This window comes from Camelus ferus, chromosome 5 (assembly GCF_009834535.1).
Source record: "Camelus ferus isolate YT-003-E chromosome 5, BCGSAC_Cfer_1.0, whole genome shotgun sequence".
Lineage (NCBI taxonomy): Eukaryota > Metazoa > Chordata > Mammalia > Artiodactyla > Camelidae > Camelus > Camelus ferus.
In genome coordinates this window covers 15,638,623-15,664,046 of record NC_045700.1, presented here as the reverse complement: position 1 = coordinate 15,664,046, position 25,424 = coordinate 15,638,623, and the positions used below count along the sequence as shown (strand labels likewise).

The 25,424-nt window shown below is 41.0% G+C and overlaps 1 protein-coding gene across 2 annotated transcripts in view; it reads left to right on the top strand.

Moving 5' to 3' along the window:
* NCKAP5 (NCK associated protein 5) overlaps positions 1-25,424 on the top strand; it is an 829,955-nt gene that overhangs the window by 157,898 nt on the left and 646,633 nt on the right. The gene's annotated exons all lie outside the window — the stretch shown is intronic.

Sequence of the window (25,424 nt, the reverse complement as noted above, 5' to 3'; positions counted from 1 at the left end):
ATGGTAGGGGAAAGGCGAGTGAAAATGTTACCGATTAGTCTCTATTTGTTTTGGAGGCTGGGTTACACAGAATTCAAGTGTTAGAACTAATATTTTTATAAATATCAAAACCTGCTGGCCTTACATCTGTCTGTAATGCTTCACTAACTCAGTGTGAAAGATGAATATAATTGATGTGTGGTTATAAACAGCAGCAGTCCCCCAGATATTCCAGATCCATTTTATAGAGTTGAAACATGCTTGGGTTTAGTTTGTAATTAAAACTGCAAGAATTTTTTATTAACTGTGGCTTGTAGTGCAGTGGTTCTCTGAATATTTCTAGGGCTTCTGATGATGACTGCTAGGCAGGTGCAGATGAGCATGAAACAATGTGCATCTATAAGCACTTGTTTGATAACTGAAAGCTTTCATGTGCTCAACTCAGGTTCAAACAGGTTGGAATGAAGAGGCGGAACCAACAAGTTCTCAAAATGCTGCTGGCTGTAGGATTTTAACAAGGTCTAACTGAGTTTATTACTCAATGGCTCAGTGGTTTCTACTCAAATCTCTAACAAAGTAAGCATCATGTATAATCGCTCCTTTGGAAAGGTCTGTTCCACTCATTCACATCTTTGGCATAACATCCAAAAGTCTAGTTTCTAAAAAGAGCTGGTTTATTTGAATGCGGGATTGTCAGGCCAATCAATAGCTCTTAATTCAGCAGACCAGCCTCATTACTTGTCTGATTGTATAACTTGGTTTCTATACTGAGATGATTCTAGTCCATTTTCTGCTGAGAGCTGTTTCTGAAAAACAATCAAATTATGGAAAGCTACAAGGTCAGTTTTAGGCTCTGTAGCCTTCTCAGAGTGTCGTTTTACATCAGTCTTAAGACAATAGAATACACGGTCCCTCTAAATTCTTGGAAAGCTGTAGTGAGCTAAATTTTCCCAATGTTGAGTTAAATTTTCTTATTTGTATATTGAGTGTAATGGACCTTTGGGGTACATGTTAAGAGTTTGGGAGAAAAAAAAGCTATTTATGGACTTTGATAGATGAACATAAAATAAATTTATTAGATTTTAAGCTTTTTAAAGGGAGGCAGTGTTCATTCATTCCATGCGTAGCTACTGAGTACTTGAGATGTACCAGCTGTTGTGCTAGATTTTGAAAATGTAAAGAAAAACATAAAAAACCAATAACAGTACAGTCATAGTTACTGTCTTTAGGGAGTTGACCATCTAATGGGGAAGACAGAAACAAAGACCCCTAATTACACTCTTATTTTTTACTGGTATAATAGTTGAGATAGGCATTTATCATAATGACAAATCAGTTAATCACAGAGTGTTTGTATGGTGGGAGTTTCAGTTTTGCAGACAGAAGTACCTGAGCAAAGCCATGGGGGTGGGAGTGAGGAAGACCCCAGCTGGCAAAGGGAAGCTGCAAGCCATGTTATGTTGTAACCGAAATTGTGGTTGTGTCATTCATACTAGTTGAGGCTGGAGAGTTAGGTCGTGTCCGACCTTGGAGGGCATTGCATGCCTGGTTAAGGACCTTAAATTTTACTTTTGAGCAAAGGAAGACCAGTGGCATGAGTCACATTTCCCTTTAGATGATTTACCCTGGTGATTCTGCTGAAGATGGAACTAGTTAGCAAAATAAAGTCAGAGAAACCCATCAACATCCTTAGAGAGAAATGATGAGGCCTGACTCAGGGCACTGGGCACGGGCTGTGTGGATGGACACAGTGTTTTGGAGACGACAACAAATTTAGAGGATGAAGTGCTAGGGGAGAGGGATGGGAAGTAAGACTCTCAAGTTTGAAACTTGGGTGACCAGATGGATGATGGGGCCACCAACTAAGAGGATGCACAAGAACTGGGTTCAGTGGACAGTCGAAACATATTATGGTGCATTGAATTTGCTTGTCCATGGATCAGCCAAAGCAAAAGTCCACTATGTAGTTAGATATAGTAGTCCGTATATCAAGGTGGGTATCTGGACTGAATATTTAGACTTGGGGGCTCCCAGGAAGTAGATGGTAATTGGCACTATGATAGAGGCAGAGAGCTTTCTGAGGGAGAGGGGAGAGACTGCAAGTGAGAACCTGGAGGCTGAGAATATTCAGAATGTCAACCTAAAAGAAGGATACGTCTGTACCTCTAGATGTGCTGAAGGACCAAACACAGGTGTATATAAAATTTTCAATAATGACTAAATTATCCATAAATAAATTCTGAATGAGTGAATGAAAGTGAAAAGGTACAATTAGGTAAAGAAGTTTTAAGGTGGTGGTTCTCACCCTTGATTGTACAATGCAGTTCCTGAAGAGCCTACAAACAGTTCTCAGTGACCAAGCCCCACTCCTCAAAGATCTGACTGACTTGTCCTGGAGTGGGGCCGAGACACAGGTGCCAGCTCGTGTGTGTCTATTTTCAAGTCTACAAGTGATTGCACTGCGAAGCCAGGGTGCAGAACCACTGCTCTAGAGGAAACAAGAAGCAGCTGGGGAGGGTAAGGAGGTGGGGAGGTCCTGGCTGGGGGAATGGAAAAGGAGCCAAGAAAACATCAAGCAGTGTAGTTTTAGGGAACAGGGAAAATTAAGCTTAGAAAGAACATATTTCATAAAAAACCAGGAGAAGCTCTTTTCCTAAGAAAGAATTAACTGCAGGGAGCTGGGTTAAAAGGCAGAACTGGAGTGGAAATAGGTCACGTTCCTCCAGGCATCAGATGTGTGTATGTGGTTCTGCGTCCTCCCTGGTAGGCGTGTAATAAGTACATTAATCCGGAAAGTCAAGGAGTTAGTCATCACTGACTGGTACCCAGAACATTCCCAGGGGCTAAAATAGTCTCCACTTTTAAAACAGATGCCGCTGGAAACTGTCTTCTCTCTCCTGGAGTCTGAAGGGTTCCAGGCATGGACTTGTCCTGTGAGGTATAGGTATGTGGACCCAGGTATTGACAACAGTGGGTCTGGTTGCCAAGAATTGCCCAGAGGCCACAGTCTAATTTCTTTCCATACTTCTACGGATAGACAAGTGTCACCATATGAATGTCACCACCCATTCTTTATTCTGGGTATAAGTTGGGGTAAAGTAGAAGGCAGCTTCGGTGCCGAGAATTTGATCGAGATGCTTCAAGTATTCTCGACATAAGGGAACAGTCAAGATGTTACTTTGGTGGCCTGGAAGCCATACTGTTGTCACAAAGCCTTCTAGAAGGTTCATTTCGATTTCAGGATTCTACTGTTGAACAAGCCATTAGATATTCACTTTGATAAAAAAAACAAAGTAATTTTGTATGAAAATAATCTAGTTTGTTGCTCAACACAAGTTCTCTGGAAAACAAAAACACAGAGAGAGAGAACAAATAAGGGCGAGGGGGTGGAGTAAGGGAGTGGGGAAGAGAGAACCTGTACCCACGTGAATTTATGAGCAAGCACAGGACCGAACGTTTTCATTGTTTTAACTCTGGAAAACACTTTGATCCAGTTGGCTGTGGCATGGGTGGCTCATTCAGGACAGTTAATGATCATATTTGGATGTTTAGAAACTGCTTCAAGCACTATGATAAGGAGCAGGAGATCCTGGTGTACCCTGTTGTCCATCCATGCTGAGTCTAGTCAACCCGAGAGCAGCAGGAACTGCCCGCTGGTGGCCTCTGTTGCTGACAGTGCTCAGGCTAGTCATTATCCCATACCGGCGACTGACGTGCGTGCCTAGGTACTTGGAACCTCTGCCTCGAATTATGAGGCTGACACTGGGTGGGAGAGTAAGTCTGAGATGACAAGACATAATACATCATGGCGGTCATGTCTGAACCCAGAGGAATGGCTTGGCTTGGATCTTAGGATATACACAGCTCTCAAGAACAGACCACTTTGCAGAAATATGCTGGTGAGTTTTATGGGCGACTGACAGAGCTTAAGGAGCTACTTTCCCTTAGAAGTCCTAGAATGCATCCTTCTTATATGTCCCCCGAAGATGCAAATAATTATTATACTAGTTGCTTCATAAACAGTGGGATAAACTTAAACACCAAGCATTTATTTTCCCTTCCTCCCTCCCTTCCTCTGTTTTTTCCTGTTTACTGGCTACTATGTGTTGGCTTTGCAGTAGGCACTGAGAATAAAGTGGTGAGCTACAAAGGACCCAGACCCCAGACCTGTTCTCACAGAGTTTGCAGACTAGTGAGAACAGGGTGATGGATGAGGAGACAGACATTTATCAAATAATGTCCTAATGAATGTATAATTATAAACTCATACAAGTCCTCCTAAGGAAACAAATACCCAGGAGAGTATATTACAGAGCAGTGACCTACACTGGTGAATCTGAAAAGCCTTCTTGGAGGAAGTGAGTTTGAAGCTGAGATGTGATGGATGGAAAAGGAACCAGAAAGAGGAGGTAGCATGTGTAAGGGCCCTGTGGTAAATGGAATCGTGAAGAGCCAGGGAACTGAGAGAGGAGCAGCGTGCTGACATGCAGAGAGGCAGGAGATGTGGGTGGGGCCAGATCTTGTAGGCACTTGAGGGTCATGTTAAAGCTTATGAGAAGGTATTGAATGGTTTTAAGTGGAGGTGAGTGACATAGGATTTTGATTTGGAAAAAAGTTACTCTGGCTACTGTGTGGTGGGCACATTGGGGAGTGGGACAAAATAAATGTGAGAAGATAGGTTGGTAAGTTATTGCAGAAGTCTAGGCAAGAGAGGACAGTATGTAAGACCACCATAGTCATGGGGGAGATAGAGAGATGTGGATAATTTCCAAGATATCCAGGGATGAAATGCATGGCAAAGTTGATTGGACTTGAGGTTGAAGAAAGGGAGGAGTCAGGGATGCCCCCTAGTCTTCAGTCCTGCATAACTAGAAGAGGAAGACTAGCTTCATGTTGCTTTGGCATGGGTGTACAGTGCAAACCCTGAGTTAATGTTGAATGTCTTCAGTTTGAGCATCTCTGGGAGACCTAAGAACAGATGTTCAGCAAGTACAGCCTCAAAGCTGACCTGTGAAACATCCCCCCCGATATCCCCATATACCAGGCTCCTAGAAGTAGTTGTGCATTGCCACCTAGAGGAACCTTGCATTCTGAAGCTTATCTTCACTCCTGATGGCTGACTACAGCCTTGTACCAAAAAGAATGATCTGCCATTATGCTAGTTTGGTTTATCTCTGGAACTAGGGGTTGATGTTATTCTCTGTCTTTCTTCAAATGCATATATGTACCCAGTTTATCCTACCAGTGGCTGCTGTGGTTTTAGGAGCCATTGGTACAGTGGGAGAAATCCTGGTTAGATAGAATTGATTCCCAGATGGGCTCCATCATAACTAGCTGTGTGACTTGGTCATTGTGATTTCTCTAGATCAATATTTCCTCCTATGTGAGAGAAGCAGTTGAACTAGATAGTCTGTAAGAGTCCTTCTGGCTCTAACATCTCATTGATCCTAATTTCTAATCTCAGTCTCCACAAATCAAACAGCTTGGGGAAGATAAATATGTTTCTAGATAGAGGGGGAAATCTTTGGCCATTTCCTAATCTCTCATGTTTGGTTTGCTCACCCAGTGGAGCCTTAAAGTACCTGTCATTCATTTATCATCGCTTAATCATGTTACTTATCATTTCTAGCAACTTTTAAATAGGGATGGACAAGCATTTGTTCTTAAATGCTAACTTTTATTCATGGGCCATGGTTACCTGTGGTTCTCTGTTGAGGGTTCTGCTGCAGCATCTTGGCTGGGAGAACAATGTACCATAATTGATTGGTGACGTCTGTCGTTGGTATGGGATGGGAAGTGGTTGCATCTTAAATGTGATGCCTTGTCATCCCAGTTCTGAGAACTGGATCCTGTATTTGCCCTGCCAATGCATGAGCACTTTCTGGTGGCTAAAAGAAGGAATCACAGGATTATACTTTCCCAAACTTACTCAGAAGCTGCAAATTTCTGCTATCTCTTCTTGTTTTACTGTGTTAAGTTCCAGTGTCGTTTCCAACAATTTGGTGGGGTAATAGGGAGGGGATGACCATATGTCTGGTTCACTTTGTTTACTGGTTAACACTCTTTCACACTTCCTGCAGAAAATATAAAACGTCTACTTTTCTGTTTGCAAAAGGAAAATTCAATGAAATGAAATCTATCTTTCTTTATATGTGAAGAATCATGCAGAATCTCAGAGTTAGCCTTCCAAATTAGTCCTTCTCAACTAATGGACATACGTATCAGCTGGGGATCTTGTTAAAATCCAGATTCATGGATTCTGATCCTAGAGATTCTGATTCAGTGGGTCTAGATGGAGCTTTTGACTCTGAGAAAGTGCTTGTCTGGGACCACACACAGAACCGAAAATGTCTAAACAGCAGTAATAACTATACACAGACGAAGATGGAGGTGCATGACTTGAAGAGCTGAATGGTTGATAGTTGGGCCAGACCCCAAACTAGTTACTTTTGACAAATAATACTGCTTCCTAAATTCTTGAAACTAATTTATTTTTATATGATTTGCTTCTTTTTCCTAAGAGTAAAACAAAGGGGAAAGAATGCTAGTTGATTGAGGTCTTTGATTAATTGTATTCCGGTCAAAGTTGCATTGAGCTCCTAGAACTCTCAATACGTGCCTCATGGTGTGGTTACTTAACTGTACCTTCTTGTAAAAATTGTTTCATTCAACTACAAAAATGGTACTTTTTCACTGTAAGAAATTCAGGCAATGCAGAAATACATAAAAGAGAAAGGGAGGACATCCTTTCCCAAACTCTACCCTTTGGATTTAAGAACATCATTACACAGTTTCATGAGTTTGGTGTGAACTTTTAGACTTTTTCCCATGCTGAGTCAATCTTGTCTGTGTATTCACATAAATTCAGAACGAAAAACAAATAAATACCTTTTTTTTCTTTCTAAAAGGAATTAGACTTTAGGTCCCGCTAGATAAGACACAAAGAGGCCAAAAGTAGATTTTCTCTCTCCTTTTCTCTCTTGTACTTCTGCACTTGGCTTTTTCTGACATTTAAAATATAATATTTTAAACATCTTTCCAAATAAGTGCATATGCTTATTTGCTTGCTGGTGTATTCATTGTGTTAGGCTGGTTCCCTTCATCTAATTATAAATCCTACTTTTGATTCTTTTCCATTTCCAAAATACCTTACACAGAGATGGGTGTGAGATTCCTGGTAAATACATTTTACTGCAGTTTGAAGTGTCCTGACTTCACAGTGTATCACCTTCTCAGATCTGGGCTGTCACATTAATAATGCTTATTCATTGATTCCATAAGTATTTGCTGAGCACCCTACTATGTGCTAAGTATTGAGTATCTACCTGTGACAGACACTGTGGACACAAAAGTGAGTAAGTGCAGAGGCAGTGGTCCCTGCCTACACTGAGCCAGGGGTGTATTGCTGCGGTTTTATTCTGGAACGTTGAGACTTGGTATTTTGTGGGATTTTGAAGAGAGAAAAAAAATCCTGGTATCTTTCCTCCCTTCATTTGACATGAAAGAATGAAACCATCACTGGTGCCAGAATTTCTTCCCCAGCTTTGGCTGGAGCCCAGTTTGGTGAAATACATCTGGAGGTCAGATGCAGGGTGGGGTGGTCCAAAAACTAATTCTCTCTCCGTGAATGCTTCAGAGGACACGCAAGGGCAAGACTAAGAAGATATTATTTTGTACCGAGAGAGATACGCACGTTGGGATTCACAGGAAAAGCGGTGAGCTTTATTAATTTATTTCTTAGGGCAATGGAGTGTGAAATAGTGTTTTTTTTGACCAATGCAAAGGTGGAATATGAATTCATGCTGTGAATTCAACTAATGTTATACATAAACCCTATTTTGCATGAGGCACCATTGGCATCTTAGGTAAATAGAGTTCTATCATTGTACAAAGACCGCTGTTACTGATGAAGCAGCTCTTAATAGCACAATTATGTTATCTGGATATTGAGAGCACCAGGATTTATTCTTCTGTGGCAGAAGTTACTTTATTATTAGGATTTCTTGTAAAGCTCGTTGATTGAAATAATTAGAAACAAATTGCTCACATCCGCATTGGTGGGATAAGCTCCTTAACACATCACCACTTCACAATCATTCCAGATAGGACTTCTGGAAATATACCCTTACAAACTTATCAGGAAGTATGAAGACTGTATAGGTTTTAAATTTAATACTTGATAATCTTCTGACAACAGTTGAGCAGCACCTAATGAGCTTAGCCTCTCTGCAGTTAAGATGTTCTGAATCGGGGTGAGGCGGAATAGGGGGAGGTTTTTGTTGGTTTCAGTTAATTTCCGAGATGGCACATGCTGCTTTCCCTCTGATGCCCTTTCTGGGGTGTGGACTGCTCCCTATGCCCTGACGAGGAGGCCTGGGAAGGAAGGTCGGACAGGTTAATTATACCGGCAGCTCACCTGCTGCTCAGACGTGCCACACCCCACGCCTGTGATTGCAGGCTTGCCAGGGAAGTCAGCTCTTTCTATCTGACTTCAGGCAATTAGATGCAAAAAAAAAAAAAAAAATGGCATCCCCAAGAAGCTAGGAAGTTGAATTCAGATTCTCCAAACTGGTTATTCTGTGAAAATTTGAGACTTACATAAGAACCCAGATTGTTTTATGTCTGTAGTTTACCTAACAAGAAAAAGAAACCTCGTTGAGAGGATCATTTTAACGTCAGCACTGGATATTTTTTCAGTCCACTGACATGCCTTATCTTATCTCTTTGGTTAAGTTCAGAGTTTTCCAAACTTTCGTCGTTTTGGTATAACCTTCATGATTTTCCTTATCCTAGTGAGACCTGTGCTGTCGCTGACTTTAGTTATAATTTTTCTTCATGTCAGCTCTTTTTTTAACTTAGCATACCATAAGCAAGACTATTCATGAAACCAGGTTGGTTTTATTGTGAAACAATTATACAAGATTAGTTTTATTTTTTATTTTTTTAATATATACTGAAATAAATATATAGCTATGACGGTATAAGTATATTTTTCCGTGAGCTGCCTACAATTACTCTACAAAACCCTAGCGATGTACATAACACATCTTGGGAAACCCTGCTTTTGTCCAAGCTTGTTCTCCCTGTACTTGCTGGTATTTAGAGTGGTTGTGAATGCACCACCAGGCGCCTGTTTGTCTTGCTAGCTGCCCAGGTCAGAGTTTTCACTTAATTTCTGCCATCAAGGCCAGTCCGGGGCTTACACATGGGCTGGCGCCATCCTGAGTCCAGCCCAGCCCTCCCCTGCTTCTTCTCGGTACCCTGCCTTCTGGCTTCCTGTAGATCACTGTCCTCACATGTCATGAACTCTGTACAACACTCAGACCACTGCCTGTACTCCCAGCCTCACACTGCTCGGTGCATGGTAGGTGGTCTGTAGATGCTTTCCAGGGAACTAAGGGGGGCGGTGGGTGTCTAGCCAGGCAGAAATCAAAAGTGCTACTTAAACCCATTTTCTGTCTTCCCCTGGCTCTACCTTGAGGCTCTTTATGAAATGCTTTGGTTGAGTATTTTTCCCTTCCTTTTCCTCCCAGTTTTCAATCCTGGTGAGGGATAGTATGGGGAGTAATGTCTTTTTTCTTACTTGCTTAGTGAATTTTCAATAGCATAGTCGCTGGCAAAATTCTTTGCTGCAGCCTGCACCAAGAATTACATGACGTTGTTATAGCATTTTTGCTACACTTTCTGAAGCTTGTATGCTTTTCAGAATCCATAGATACACTTAATAATTTGAAACTCTGATGAATCCCAAAGAATTTATATTCAGCTCTGGAAATTATAGTAATGCTGGGTTTTGTGACAGGCTTTCTCTTTGGGTTATGTATTATTTTGGCAGTGTTAAGTCAAAATAAGGAATAATAGGATGATACGAGTTTCTAGTAGCTTATGGTAGTGAATGAGAAAGCCCAGCGTATGGGAACAAATTGCAATGTCTCCAAAAAACAGGATGAGGCGCTCACCTGTAGGATTTTTGGTTTATTTGTTAGATTTCTCTGATACCTTTTATTCAGGGAACTCCTGAACATTATGTCTGATATCTAGGGCTTTTCTGCCCATGCTGCTAGATGAACACAGTGCCCAGAATTGATTTCTGGCCTCTCTACAGAGCTGTGAGTTGTATGTACTTGCCCACGCCCCCCCCCACCCCGAATCCAAGTTCCTTATAGGAATGGGGTGTGTCAGCAGCAATGCTGGCTTTATTTCACACAGGAATCCCCAGTGGTATCTAGTGCTGCTGCAGACCCACTCTTATCATTAGGCCTTTCTCCCTTTTATATTTGTTGTCTCCATGTGATCAAGCAGGGAGATACAGGAGACGAGATTGGTGGGGGGTGGGGGGGTATAGCTCAATGGGAGAGTGAGTGCTTGGCATGCATCAAGGTCCTGGGTTCAATCCCCAGTGCCTCCATTAAGGAGAAAACAATTTTTTTAATTAAGTTTTTTTTAAAAAAAAAGAGATGAGATAGGAAAGTTATATAATCCCTAAATGCTCTGGGCTTGATTCTGTAGACAGTAGGAAGCCACTGGCAGGTTTTAAGCAGGAGAGTGGCGATCAGATCTGCGTTTTAGAAAGATCACTGCAGCTGCAATTTGGAGGGTAGGTGAGAGAGGAATGAAGCAGGCAGCTTGGTGAGGAGGTCTCTGCAAGGGTCTCGGTGAGGCTTGATAAAGATAGAAGTTTAGCAACAGTGGTCGTGAGGATGGAGACAAGGGCATCTATTTCGAGTGTATTTAGAAGGTAGACGCAAGAGAACTTGGTGGCATAAGACTCCGGCTAGTGGGGAAGAAGGGGGCCTTGAGGATGACTCCCTGGTTCCTGTGAGTGGGGGAATAGTGATGCCACATCTCCTGGGGTTTTCGTCAGGTATAAACATACTGAGGTTCAGGTGTCAGTCACCATTTATTAGAATTTTTCCCCAATTTCTACACTATTGCCTTTATACATTATTTACTTTTATGAGTTTGAGGAGACTGAATTTGAGGCAGCAGCTGCCATGTAGGAGAGATCATTCATCATTTCTGATACCTACCTCATTCTGAATTCATGTGTTCATTCATTCATTCATTCATTCGAGGCGTGTTGGGTATTTATTGATACTGTGTGCCAGACTTGTGCAGAAAGCAGAACCCTGACACCTCCTGCTCATTTCTCTTGTACCTGTGCCTGACTACACGGCCCAGTCCTTCTTGGGGGGAATCACCGTGCTTCCCTGCACGCCTAGCCAGGCTTTTGATCCTGGAGAGCCAGCTGCCCTGACTTGCACTTAATGGCCACATTCCGAAGCATTTTCTTTCCTGCCTGTGCTGATCTTTCAGACCTTAGACCTGTTTCCCTTTTTAGACTTCCTGTGTTCATTTACGTGCCTGCTCTTAAAATGTTGGCTTTCAGACTATGATCCATTTCTTTTTCAGATATTTTCATTTCATCTGGCTCATTTCTCAGTGCTGGCCTCCCCTGGGCTCCTTCTGTCTTCTTAAAACATTCCCCACACCCTAGAAGAATACCAATATGATCTCATTTTGGAACAGGAGAAATTATGGTGGGTAAACTCTAAAATGCCAAAGAGAATGTAAGATTATGGGAGCAGTGTGTTTCTGAATGAGCATCTACACTTGAAATGGGAGTGGAAGTTGGAACAGGGGATTTTTCCACTTACAAGGGGTTCCTCTGAGGGATTTGTCCCGTTGCCAGGTGAGCACTACTCTCCACTGCCTGCAAAGCTGTGGCAATACAACCATCACCACCCCCACCTCCATTCCTCCAACTGTAGGAAGGGCATTGGGATAGAAAGTGACTGAATTTATGAATTTGGTGTTGCCCCACCTAGGGAGTTTGAAATCTAGCTGTTGGAGTGCCTTTTGACCTGGGGGGTGATGTCTATCCTTAATGGAATTTCAGGAGCCGTCTGAGTATCTCTGAGCAGGGGAAAGACAGTTAATTTTGCCCTAGGCAGAAAGTCTAATGAGTGTTTTCCTGAGGCTGATGACTTGTCCAGTTGTGTGGCTCTTACTGTAATGTGCTTGGGAGATGGTTCTTTCCCTAAAGACCAACAGCATAGAGAAAAGAATGCTTATTTCGTGATCAGTTTGCCATCTGTGTGACTTGATGTTAGTTGGAGATGGGATGGAGATGGGTGGTGGGAGGAGGAGAGGGGATGTGAAAGAAGAAAAGAAAAGAAAAGAAAAGAAAAGAAAAGAAAAGAAAAGAAAAGAAAAGGAAAGGAAAGAAAGAAAAGGAAAGAAAAGAAAAGAAAAGAAAAGAAAAGAAAAGAAAAGACAAGACAAGACATTCTCCACCATTGGAAGGCAACTAGCGTGTGCTCAGTTAAGAGAGATTTGAGAGTGTGAGAAGACTAATGAGGGGGCTTTATCCAGTTAGAAGGGGCCTAAGAAGGAGGCACTGGTGAAAGAATTATAGGATCAGCTCTAGATGAAGGCCCAAATCTAGAAGAGAAGTGTGTTGTTGAGAAGGAAATTTCTTCCTGAAACAGATGGGTAGCTAGATCCAAGTGGAAGAGACTTGTCCTCCCTAGTCTAAAGGGAAGAGAGAGCTGCTCTTCTGGAGGGGCTCAGAGAGTTAAAGGTAAACGTCTATTGGTTCTTCCTAGCAATAGCATGCACAGCTGGACAGAACATCCTAGGTAATTCACTAGCCTGGGCGTGGGTGATGCTAAACTCTAAGGTGGTCCTCAGTACGGTTTGCGGGAAGGATTTACTAAAGGGAGGGGGATTATTGCACAAGCGAAGGGAAAGGTCACTATTAAGGGCATGAAGTCTAGGGAGGAAAAAAATCTCCTTTTCTTGGAAAAGGGAGTGAACAGTGATGAACCCCAGGGCATCTTCTCCCTGATCTTTCACAGGACACAGCCTGAGAAGGAGCAAAACCTCCAATCTGCCTCAAAGACAGATTTGCTTAATTCCAGGCCTGGGGTCAGGATCACACGTACGCTGCTTAGTGACTTTGAGGATGGAGCAGCATAAGCATGAGAGGACTGAGGTTTCCAAAGAGAGGAAGAGGAAGTTCAGCCAACATTGATGGGGAGCCATACCGCACTGGCTGCTAACAAAGGCTGCGAATCGCCTCCCTATGGCTTGTGACTGGTGAGAGCAGCTGGAGGTTGATTGTCAGAAAGTTTTATAAGCCTCTTGCCCAAACCAGACCTTGTGAGGTGGGAGAGGCCCACCATTCAGGTGCACGTAGATTAGTCATCGCGTGTGGCATCCAGAATTCTTTGCCAGAACGATGAACCCACAGAAATACTGGGGCACCGGCCCTGCCCTCAGGGAGGCCACCTGAATCCTCAATTGCATATATGAAGCCAAGGCTCATTGAGTTGTAATTTTAAACGCCTAATTCAGCAGGTCCCAGATCAGAGCGCTTTCCTCTATAAACACATCTCTTTCATTTTGCTTCTAATGATGGCATCACATTTGCTAATCCCTGAAATCTGGACATGAAGTGTGTGGAGGAATAAACTGTGTGTGAGGTGATGGTATTACACAGAGGAAGGAGAGAGGAAGACATAATTCATTCCACTGAAATACAAGACAGTTTCTGTTAGTAAATTTGAGTTTTGTTGTCTGGAAACAAAAAGTTTTGCTTCATTAGTTTTTACTATGACATTTCACTCTTTACTTTTTTTTTTATTTTTGAGAAGCCGGATGTTAGTTATGTTTGACAAGGGGGAGCCTGTTTGATAAATAGTGTGCAACTTTCAGTTTGCTTATTGTTCTACAGAGCAGATGCAATGGTTTTCCATAGAGTCTTTGAACCTAAATGTTCTGTGCCTCCCTCTTCATGCTGGTGCTTTCCAGGGAATGTGTCTGTGATGCGTGTGTGAATATAATCATCTCTCCTTAGTCCTCCTTGCGGTTTAATCCCTTTAACGGCAAGAGTGCGTTAATGGTATTGTGAAACACGTGACTCCTAGAATAATTTTTTTTGAAACTTGAAAAAATATTTCTCTTCTGAGGAAATGAAGAGATTTACTCTGAGGTCTAGAGGCAACTGGGAGAATCTAAAAGGGTCCTCACTTTGAAGTATGTGTTCTCTCAGCCTGTCTGTGCTCATCTTTCTCAGAGAAAAATTTCATTTTTCTTAGAAAGCCAATCTGGCTCACACAAGTCATGCCCACGCAAGGCCAGTCCTGGCCCAAATAGTGACATTGGCCGGGTCAGAAGTCCACTCCCCTCCCTCCACCCTTATCCACCTTTTCTGTCCCTCAGTTGACCTTTGACACTAACCCTTCATCCTACCTCTGGTGTCCTGCATCTGTACTTTCCTTCTGTCGTTTTCATCCAAAACCCTAAGTAAGGACTGGATATATGCTTTTATACTAAGATTTATGCATAAAAGCATAACAGAGTGCTAATGATATCTAACGTTAGTATTTACCATGTGCCAGGCTTTTGACATAGATAAATATGTACACTAAGTATGTACCTTATAATATGTACATTAGGTCCATGATATCATTTCAACAATTTTATGTTCTGGGTAGTGTTTTTATCATTCCTATTTTATAGAGGAGGAAACTGAGACTTGGAAAGCTTACAAAACATAGCCCAAATCACATAAAGTCAGCAGAAGAATTAGGGCTGGTACCCAAGAGAATCTGATTTTAGAAGCTTTTCTTTTATAGATGCTTATAGTATATTATAAATAAAAGCTAAGTATTAAAGGAGTTCTGGGGAATGTAACATATTTAAAGAGAGAACATCTTACGTTAGTTGAATGAATATCTAATGTTGGAGCTTTGAGCTGAAACCAGTCATGGTAGAGACATCCTTGATGTCCATGGGGGTGTGGTGAGTTGGGGTGGGTGAGGAGGAAACTTTTGAAATCATGGCATGGCTGCTACCCACCTTGCCAGCTGGTATCATCCTTAAAACTAGGCTGGGAGAGCAAACGCAGAGAGGGCTGTCTCAGGAGCTGTCCTCATTGAGGAGTTGCCAGGGGCTTATCTCGTAGCCTGGCCTGTGTCCATGTAGACTGGCTGAGTCATCAGACCCTGACCTGAGCTCACCAGAAGGTTTCTTTGACCGCCTTCCCAGCCTATGGGGGAAGTGTTTGCATTATCAGAATCACCACCACCAGAACGTCTGGGCACCACTGAACTGCAATTGTGCTGTTTTCCCTGAGCCCAAATGAATTCTACAAAGAAGACGTTGGTATTGGAGAGAAGGCTGCAACCCAGAAGGTGCCTGTGGTAGTAACTGGTCAAAGAAGAGGAAGTTCTGAGTTACAGAGATTGCGTAGGCTTACAGCGAAATGGGAATGTTGAGGGATATTTGAAAGGAAGCATAGTAGGAAATTGGTCGATGATTTTATTCATCATATAACATGTGGTAGTCTGGGTCCCCAAATCTGTCCAGACTCACTTGGCCTGGAGCAGGTCTAGGAATTTGTACTTATTTAAAGCACCTCAGAGTGATTTTGGTCAGTGAATCTTCAGTTGGTGTTGAAGCTGGCAACAGACATCAAAGATACTTCCAAGGGTATCAGCCTTTGAACCCAAGAGAATGTTTGTTGTCACTAACAGAAATGGCAGAGCCAGTGGACATGGGGAGAAGAAACATGAGGTTTGGAACAAGCATGCAGTGATGAGATATTGAGAAAGCATCCTGTAGTCATTAGGAAACAGGGAACAGGTCATTTCTATTGTCTCTTCCTTGCTTAGAATCCCACATAGTTCGTTTTCTACTGTGGGAGAAAATTGCATTCCTTAATCTGGCATTTGAAGGTCCCCAGAGTGGGTCCATCTGCCTGGCCCATCTAATCCCCCATTATTCCTGTAATGAAACCCTCATGGCAGACACCGCAATATCCTCACTGACCCAAACCAGCCACACACTTTCCCATCTCCACCGTCTTTGCTCATAATGATTGACCCTCCGGACACTCTCTCCTTCCTGAGCTGCCTGTGTATAAATCCTACTGGTCTTTCAAGGGCCAACTCAAATCTCATCTCCTTGGCCAGCAACACACAACTTTATCTCTTCTCAATTTGCTAGCTCAATTGACCTCAGAATCTTTATTTAACCTTGAATGTATACATTCATTTCTTACTAAACTGTGTTACAAACACTGAGGATAGGGACCTTAGATTAATTCCACTCTTCATCCATTACACAATCTAGTGAAATGGTCACTTGGTAACTAATTAAGGGCAGGGTTGCAGAGAGGCATTTGTGGAAGCCCTGAAATGCAATGAATTTATGAGAAAATGTAACAGCAAATGAGCAGGATTGGGACAGCCATAGTGATAGAAGAAAGATGTCCAATCAAGAAATACTCAAAGGTCTGGAGACAGAACCAGGAGAGGGCAGCCCATCGTCAGCCCGGGAAAGGAAAGAATGTTTGAGAAGGAGAGATTGGCACTCGGTCTTTACTGATTCAGAGGTTGAAGCAGATGTGCATGAGAACATATATTATTTTTATAGTAAAATAGAGGATGTAAAAATTTTACATAGCAGACTGTATATACAAGAACTCACTCTTCCATTCAGATTTGAAGAAATATTTATTGGGTGCTTACTGGGTGCCAGACACTGTGCATATTATCAAGCAATATTATAAACAGGGCTGTTCCTAACTTCTGGAGCGGACATCATTGCAGCCAGTCTCTGTGCACCTTGGTGCCGTTCGGAAACCATGAGTTATGTTATTTCACGTTGCGTTAAGGAGCACGCGGTGTTCGTTTTCATGGAGATCTAACTGAGCACAGATGGTGTGATTGTGCCTTCTTGCCCAGGGGTTTAACTACAAAACGGGGGCTACCTTTTCTCTCATGCTCCTGCGTGCTTTGATTATATGCTTGAGTATTGAGTTCTTTTTAAAACGAAGGCTTCAAAGAATCCTCGTGGCAAGAAGTGAGAGGCTAATTTCGAATTCATGACTGACGGTATGTTGTACAAATACTTATTAATGCAAAACCAGCAAGTTTCCTCTTGTGTAAGCCCAGAGGTCATGGCTGATGAGAGATGATCGCTTTTATTTTGAATCACAGATAGATGTTTTCAGATCTGACTTCTTATTTCCTACCTGAGACTCTACTGAGAAGCAAAAGATTTATGTTTTACCATTCTAATGACCGGGAATCGTGCCTTCCGGTGCTCTCCATTTGGTTAGGAGGCGTATTATGAGACTTGGCAAATTCACTTGAATGAATCTCATTTGTTACTTTCAGGTCAATAAGCATCTTATGCATTCCAGCACCTGCAACACTTTCTTTGTCATATCCCATAACTTCTAAACAGGGCTCTCCCTGGAGAAGAGTTAACCCCAAGAACTATCATCCTTTAAGTCTTACATAGGACGTAGTTGGGTGAAAAAAAAATGTAAAGGATGAATCCATTTTGATGATCCGGCATTTTCTGACAAACGCCAAAAATACATTAGGCAAACTTTTAAAATGGACTTCATTAACTTCTTGAAATTGCGTACACATTAATAGGATTTTTATTATGAATTCTTCTAATTTGTTTATAGTAGGCTCTGTAAAGGGGGGAGTGTCTTATTATTTTTTTGAGTCTAGCTATGCATTGATGAGACTCATTAAGCATAATGGAACCGGGCAATTTATCACCCAGATTAAGAGCCCTTTGCATGTAACCTCCATTTCCCCTTTATATTTAGAGGCACCTCCTTGGTATCAATCAAGGGCTCAGTGTAATTTCCCAGATTTCTCAGTAACAGAATCTGCATCGCAAGGCATGTCCTTCCTTTCCTGCACTGCCCTTCCTCCTGCCCGCATCACATGAATACTCAATTCTTTTCAGTTAAGCGAAGTTGTAAAAAGTACACAGAGTTAAGTTGTTTGGGTAAATGTAATCTTGCCTTTTCTATCATTTCTTTCCCAAGCCTTTTCTGGTCATATTTCTTCACTTGAGCCTTGTTCTTCGGGAAACTATCAGAAATCAGTGCCCTTTACAAATGCTAAATGTCTCTTTCTTGTTATGAATGGAACATTAGCCACCTAAGGTCTCCTGTCTTCCCTCCTCGTGACTAATAGGATTGTAATTTCATCAAGGTCTCTGATGACATCAAACCCCCTACCAGTGAAATGTTAAGTGGATTTGGATGTCACCTGATCCCTGAGATGAAATTCAAAGCTCTGTCTATTTAAAGGTTCAGAGGCAGTGGGATCTCAGCTAAACTGGCCACTCTGACCCAATCGAGGTGTCCCTGATGGGGTGGACTGGATGAAGATAATAAAACCATTTGTTAAGAAACACTCCAAACAAAATATAGAATCCCTAAGCAGACGCAGGGAAGACATGATGACTTGTATTTTAGCCAATCCTTAACAGTTATAATCTCCTCTTTCTCTTTTACAAATAAATCGAAAGAAAACATTCAAATGCTCTTTAAGCCACATATGATCCTGTTCTAATATGCAAAGAGAGCACATTGATCAAGTGGTCATATTTTAAGGTCTTTTTCCTTAATTTTTTTTAATTGTTGTTTTCCTTTGGTATTGACTTACTTGTCTTCCACATTTTCATCCTGGCCCCGCATTTGTGAGAGCTGCAGGAAATGAAAGGAGCATGGTTTAATGTTCAGAACAGAGTAAAACTGTCCTGCAAATTGGAAATTTGAACCTGGCCTCTTGGTCTTGGTGCACAAAGCTACAAAGCTAAATAGTTAGTGTAATTTTAATGAACAGGAGCACTTACTGTTTCCTTTGTTCTGCTTTCCTGGCTAAGATAGTGAACCTCATCTTAACCATCTGATTCTGTCAAGGGATGACTGTTTTCAGAGACATTCATTCAAAACCTTGCGATCTTTGTGACTCAGCCGTTTACTGCCCCCACCCCCCCACCCCAATTCTGATTCCTTGTCAATTTACGTGGCCCGTCATCTCTTCCATAGCCCTGTAGCTGGCCTCTTGGATTCCAGTCCCCCCGGGCCAGCCCTTCCTACACTGCTGGAAGACACATGTCAGTTAAATCATTTTTGCCACATGGTTTTCTTGATGAGAGTTGTTCCTGGCTTCTGTTTCTTTCCACATCAAATCTAAACCACTCTCCTTGGCTTTCAAAGTCTTCTGTGATCTGTCTCCACTCCACCTGTCCAGTTCTGTCCCCTTTACTCCCTAGCACATGCAGGCTTATTTCTACCACCAATCATGGGTCATGCTGCCTGGATATGTCTTTGTGGAAATGTCCTTCCTAATCTAAGCCTTTACAAAGCATATCCATCTTTTACCCAGGAAGTCTTGTCTGGCACTTATGTCTTAGCTTCTACTCCTCTGTATTCAGAGGGATTTGTGATATGTACGGTATGTTATTCTCTTTTATTTGAGATTTACATATACTTGTAAACCACCCCAACACACACACACACACACACACACACACACACACACACACACACACATTTCTTAAAGCATTTGCAGCAGTTACTTAAATAGATAGCATCTTGGACTATTGACCATTGCTTCCTACTTATATTTCTTATTTCCTCCACTCAGTCATTAGCTCTCAAGATAGGGACCATACCTCAGGCTTCATTTTGAAATGTGGCATGGAAAAATGGCGAGAAACGCAGGGCTGGGAGCCAAAGGACTTGACTTAAAATATAATTTTGCTACAAATCAACAATGTGACTTTGGTGAATCATTTGAACCCTGGGAGATTAAACTTTTTATAAACTGTTAATAATTGCATTTTTCACCAAGGTTTAAGAACTTTTTTTCCCCCACAAAAATAATACTTTCTCACTCTAAAAGTTCAAATAATATAGAAATGTTTAATAAAGAAGAAATTACAAATCAGCTGAATTTGCACTACCCTGAGGATAGACACTATATTAACATTTTGGTATTTATCATTTCACGTATTTTTTTAAATTGAAGTACAGTCAGTTACAATTTGTCAATTTCTGGTGTACAGCACAATGTCCCAGTCATGCATATATATACATGTAATTCCTTTTCATATTCTTTCTCATTAAAGGCTATTACAAAATATTGAATATATTTTCCTGTGCTATACAGAAGAAATTTATTTTTTAATCTGTTTTCATATGTGACTAACATTTGCAAATCTCAAACTCCCAAATTTATCCCTTCCCATCTCCTTTCCCCCAGTAACCATAAGATTGTTTACTGTGTCTGCAAGTCTATTTCTGTTTTGTAGATGAGTTCCTTAGAGTCTTCTTTTCTTTCTTTTTTTTTTTAGATTCCACATATGAGTGATATATTATGGTATTTTTCTTTCTCTTTCTGGCTTACTTCACTTTGAATGATGATCTCCAGGTCCATTGCTGCAAATGGCATTATTTTATTCTTTTTCTGGCTGAGTAGTATTCCATTGTATAAATATACCACGACTTCTTTATTCAGTCATCTGTCGATGGACATTTAGGTTGCTTCCATGTCTTAGCTATTGTATATAGTGCTGCTATGAACATTGGGGTGCAGGTATCTTTTCGAATAAGAGTTCTCTCTGGATATATGCCCAAGAGTGGGATTGCTGGATCATATGTTAAGTCTATTTTTAGTTTGCTGAGGAATCTCTATACTGTTTTCCATAATGGCTGTACCAAACTACATCCCCACCAACAGTGTAGGAAGATTCCCTTTTCTCCACACCCACTTCAGCATTTATTGTTTGTGGACTTTTTAATGATGGCCATTCTGACTAGTGTGAGGTGATACCTCACTTTGAATCCATGTGTGCACATGGGTAAGAGATTTATCTGTCTACCTACTATCCATCTATCCATGTACCTACTTAATAACAGGGAAGATACTTCTTGGCAGCTTTTTTCACTTTCCAATGCAAGATAGACATACTTTTACTTCACCAAATTATTATGGCATTGTATGGATATTAAAGCATATATAATGCCTTCTTAAACACATATTTTAGAGAATGACCTAGGAGTAGATGTACTACTGAAAGGGTATATACTCTCCAATTTGCCATCTTTGATGAGATATCCCTATCTTTTGTTCAGAACCTTTCGTTTAACTCCATCTTCCGAACTGGACATCTGTTTGCTGGCTTCAGGTCAGGGTTTGGACTGAATTCTCCCCTCCTAGCATCTCATGGCCTCTGGTTTCACTTCCACACTACAGATGCCCTGTCCCTTAGCCCCAGTCCCAACATCCAGGATGTTCTAAAAGTCAGAAGTTTTCTTTTCTTTTTTTTCAAAGTTTGGCACAACTCAGTTGGCAGAAAAACCCAATGTAAATGTAAAGCAAACTATAGTTTTTACGTAATTTATTTGATGCAAACATTTATACGTTTCACTTCAAAAATATCAGTATCATTGACTGAGTTGCCACCCTGCATCCTTCCTGGGAGTGATACCTAATATAGAGTGTATGTTCTCTGTTAACTGTCTAATAAACACAAGCTATTCTGAATTCCAAAATGTATCTGGTGCAGAGAGTTTTGAATAAGAGTTCAGTCCTAAGTGTCTATTTAGGTCTACTAGAGGTCTACAAGCCCTGTGAGTAAAATCAGCACTTTGTTTTTCTGTTGGGCATTGCAGCAATGGTTTTCAAGCTTGTAATTTCTTTTTGGGCTTTAGAAAACGTCTTCAAATAAAATCTTACCTAGAAAACCACCCCACAGCTAAGATATAAGTCAAGTCCCTCTCCCTGGAGGGGGAGCCCCCAAGATCAGGGTCTGTGGGGTCCCTCCTCCACTCGCCCTGAGGTTGCCTCTGCTCCAGGCTAGTGAAAACAGCTGCTGTAAGCGTTGACAACTTCTCAGGCTCTGAGATACCAGGGCGGGCAGGGCGGCAGCCACGGCAACTTGGGACAGGGGTCTGCCCTTCCACGGCTGGGAAGGGTTTTGTTGTTGATGTTTCTGCTGTTTTGTTCATACGAAGAGCTTGGTCAGAGGGACAGGAGCTCACATTTCGTGTGTAAGAACTGAAAGGGAATTCCATAGACGCTCAGGTTATTTCAAGGTTGAAACAGACACATGGGAGTTGAAGACCACTTGTCTTAAAATCGATTTACCCATCCCTATTTGGGTGATGTCATTTTCAATGTTTTTATGTAAGTAAGGCCATGGTGAACATAAATGTACGTACATTATTGTATATTTGTATTACAGTTTCCTTGTGATACATTCTGAGTGAAAGTGTCGTGTGTGCACTCTGAAACTTTGTGCGTAGTGTCAGACTGTCTTCCAGAAAGATCGAACCTGTTTACACCACATATGACCCTTAATGTCCCTTCAAATCCGAATTTTCAAAGACTTATTAAATCAATAGTAAGTGTTTAACAATGCTTCCTTACTGTTTTTGCTTTATTTCTGGAATATTATAATTTTTAAAGTATCATATGAATTTAATAAGCACTGGAAAAAGGGGATTGTATCAAAACAAATATTTACTTAGTTGTTGGTATTTGATTAAAATACTTGGTTAAGGTTTTGATCATCAATATTATTTTTAAAAATCTCTAATACATTTATGACTTTATTTTCCTTACTCTTTTACTATTGAAATTTATAAAGAAAGCCCTCAGAATGGTAATTATTAATTAAAATAACTATCATAAATTGCAGAAACTAAACTTTCCAGAAAAATTGGGCAGACAACAATTTTCCCCCTTTGGCAGATTATTTTTATTTTTAAGATGAACCACTCTCTTTTTCCTCTGTCCTTTGATTATATGTTTTAAATATATGGTATCAGGAAAGTGTCTATAACTGAAATAATAATGGCATATTGTTGAATAAGGTATTTTCTGTAGAAACATCGATGACCAGAATCTTACAAGAGTATTTTAGGGTCAGCAAGGCACATCTCTGCTACTTTAATTGTTAAATTTTTTTTTTTTAATTTCCTCATGACAACTGAATTGTAGAGTGAACACATTTCAAATGGAATGAAACTAGAGTTTTCAGAGAATATAAATCTAAAGAAACATGAAGGAAAAAGGTTGAAATCCATAAAACTTTAGAAATCAGATCAATAAATAAAAGAGGCTTCTCCTGATGGTCTCTGTAATTATGCCTGTGTGAGGAGAGTGATGGGTCTTTAGTGTATTCACAGCAAGCTCTTTTTATGTTCAGTCGCAGTTTTGAAGTTGGTACATGCTGAACAAGAGGTGAGAAAATCAAATCCCCTTGCCTTCATGGGACTTATGTCTTTTAACCTAAATATAGAATCAAGGTGTGTGTGTGTCTGTTCATGCACACATTTTCCTGTTTGGTCAAGTATAATGATGGGGTTCTGGAAGACTCCACTTAGTTCATGAAGAGGTTGAAAGGATTAAATGAAATAACATTTAATAAGCACTTAGCAGGGTGGCTAGGACATAGTAAGTGCTTTATAAATATTAATTGTTGTTCCTGATATTATTACTGTTAAAATCTCTTTTCCTTTATTCAGCTGTAAAATGAAAAATTATGTCCCATTTCCGTTGCAAGGACAAAACAGGCAGTTGTATCTAGAACACTATGTGTCCCTGGCACACAGTTGCTTCTAAATAGGGTATTGTTACTACTGTCATCCATCCATCCATCCATCTATGCATCCATCCATCCACTTATCCATCCAACCGTCCGTCCATCCATCCATCCAGTATTTTTGAGAGTCTCCTACGTACTGGAGATCGGCGTGTCTTTAATGTGAAAAGCACTGCTGTTAATCTTTGAAGAGGCAGAGAGATCATAATGAGATATGTCTCATATGTGTAGAGCACCTTACAGTGCATATAGAGCTTTCTCACACATTATTTCATTAGATACCTCTTGAACCATTTGCTGTAGTTATCAATTTCTATTAATATGGATGGTGACACTATCAGAGAGGTGGTGAGACATCTTAGCTTATGTGACTAGGCAGGGGGTTGATGAACTTTTCTGTAAAGGGCTCAGCAGTAAATATTTTAGCTTTGTGGGCCGTGTGGTCTCTGTGCAGCTGTTCAGCTCTGCCACTGATGCACAAGAGCTGCTGTAGACAGCCGGTGAGCCAATGAGTGTGACTGTGTTCCAGGGAAGCTTGATTCACAAAAACGTGCAGTGGGCCGGATTTGTGAGCCCCTGAGCTAGTCGGTGGCAAAGCAGATACTCAGCCTTAGATTCCTGACTCCAAGTCCAGGCATGTCATCATCCTCTGTTGCCTCATTTCAGCACGGTTGTTAGGGTGAGAACACCACAGTTCGCCTCTGCAATTTCACTTAACTAAAACAAGCATCTAGTCCCATTTCTATATCCTGCTTCTTAGTCACCAAGAAATATTTTATTAAAAACTCAGCAGAAGTCCAGATTCACTTTGCCTCTCAGTGCTGCTGCTTTTATCCAAAAAGTTAGGAGTGGGAGAGTGGGAGTTTTTCTTAGGGAGTCCCTGAAATCCCAGTGACCATTGATTTTTTTTGTCCTAATTCTCATACACCCTCTTTTAAAACATTGCATTCTAGAAATGTTTTGTTTCCTTTTTTTTTTGAGGGGCAGAGGACCAGCCTAAAAATTGATTGGTAGCTTCTAAATGCAGCTTTCCCCTTTGATATTGCAAATAAAAAACATACTGAGATACCCTTTAAAAAACAAACACATTTTTCTGCTTCTAATGTGGAACCCTCTCTGACACATCGTGATTCCCCAGAGATTGCCAACAACGCTTCCGCAGTCCCATCTGAGGGCCTTCCATTACCCAGAGTGTAATTGACTGGGGAGGGTTGGATTTATTCAAAGCTGCTTGCTGATCTCCCACGGGATCTCTTCACTTATCTTGGGCTTCATGTTTTCCTCTTCTTTTCGACATGGAGATCATTTGCTTTGATAGCAAAGGTGGAAGCAAAATAGAAATTGAGTGCTTCTGCTTTCTCATGAGCTTCTATTAGCATTCCATCATCTGCATCAAGCAGTAAGTTAAACCCATCCTTGTTCTCATCTGACTCTAAACACTGTCTTAACCTAACATTCTTTGTGGAACTCATCAGATTTTCTAAGCCATGGCTTAGCCTGGACTTTTTGACATTCTTTTTTGCAGATTTATGTTTCTATTTCTTCCCTGATTATCTGTCCTTCTTTTCATAATCCTAGTGCTTCTTGTTTTCATGTAATCACAGAACCAAAATAAGTTTACAAATTGAAAATGTTCAAAGCGATAAAATCCAAATATATGACATGAGTTTAATATGACAGAGCTGTTTTGCTGAAATATTTGCTAGACTTGCCATGTGAATGTGGTCTTCTATGGTCTTTTTGACTAGAAATAGATTCTTTTGAAGTTGGCTGCCCTATACAGCCTCGTGATGGATGTTGGTCCAATTGTCTTTCTGACTTTCACCCCTCGAGCTACACAGTGTTTATTAGCTGAATGTGTGTGCATCATTTTTCCTTCACTCATGTCAGGGATATGCCCTTTATCCATTAAGTCTACTTCTGTTCCCTTTTTATTCGTTTTTTCAAAAGTATCATGAACAAAAGTACAAAGAAGACACTGAGCCACATGGCAGTATTCATTCAGA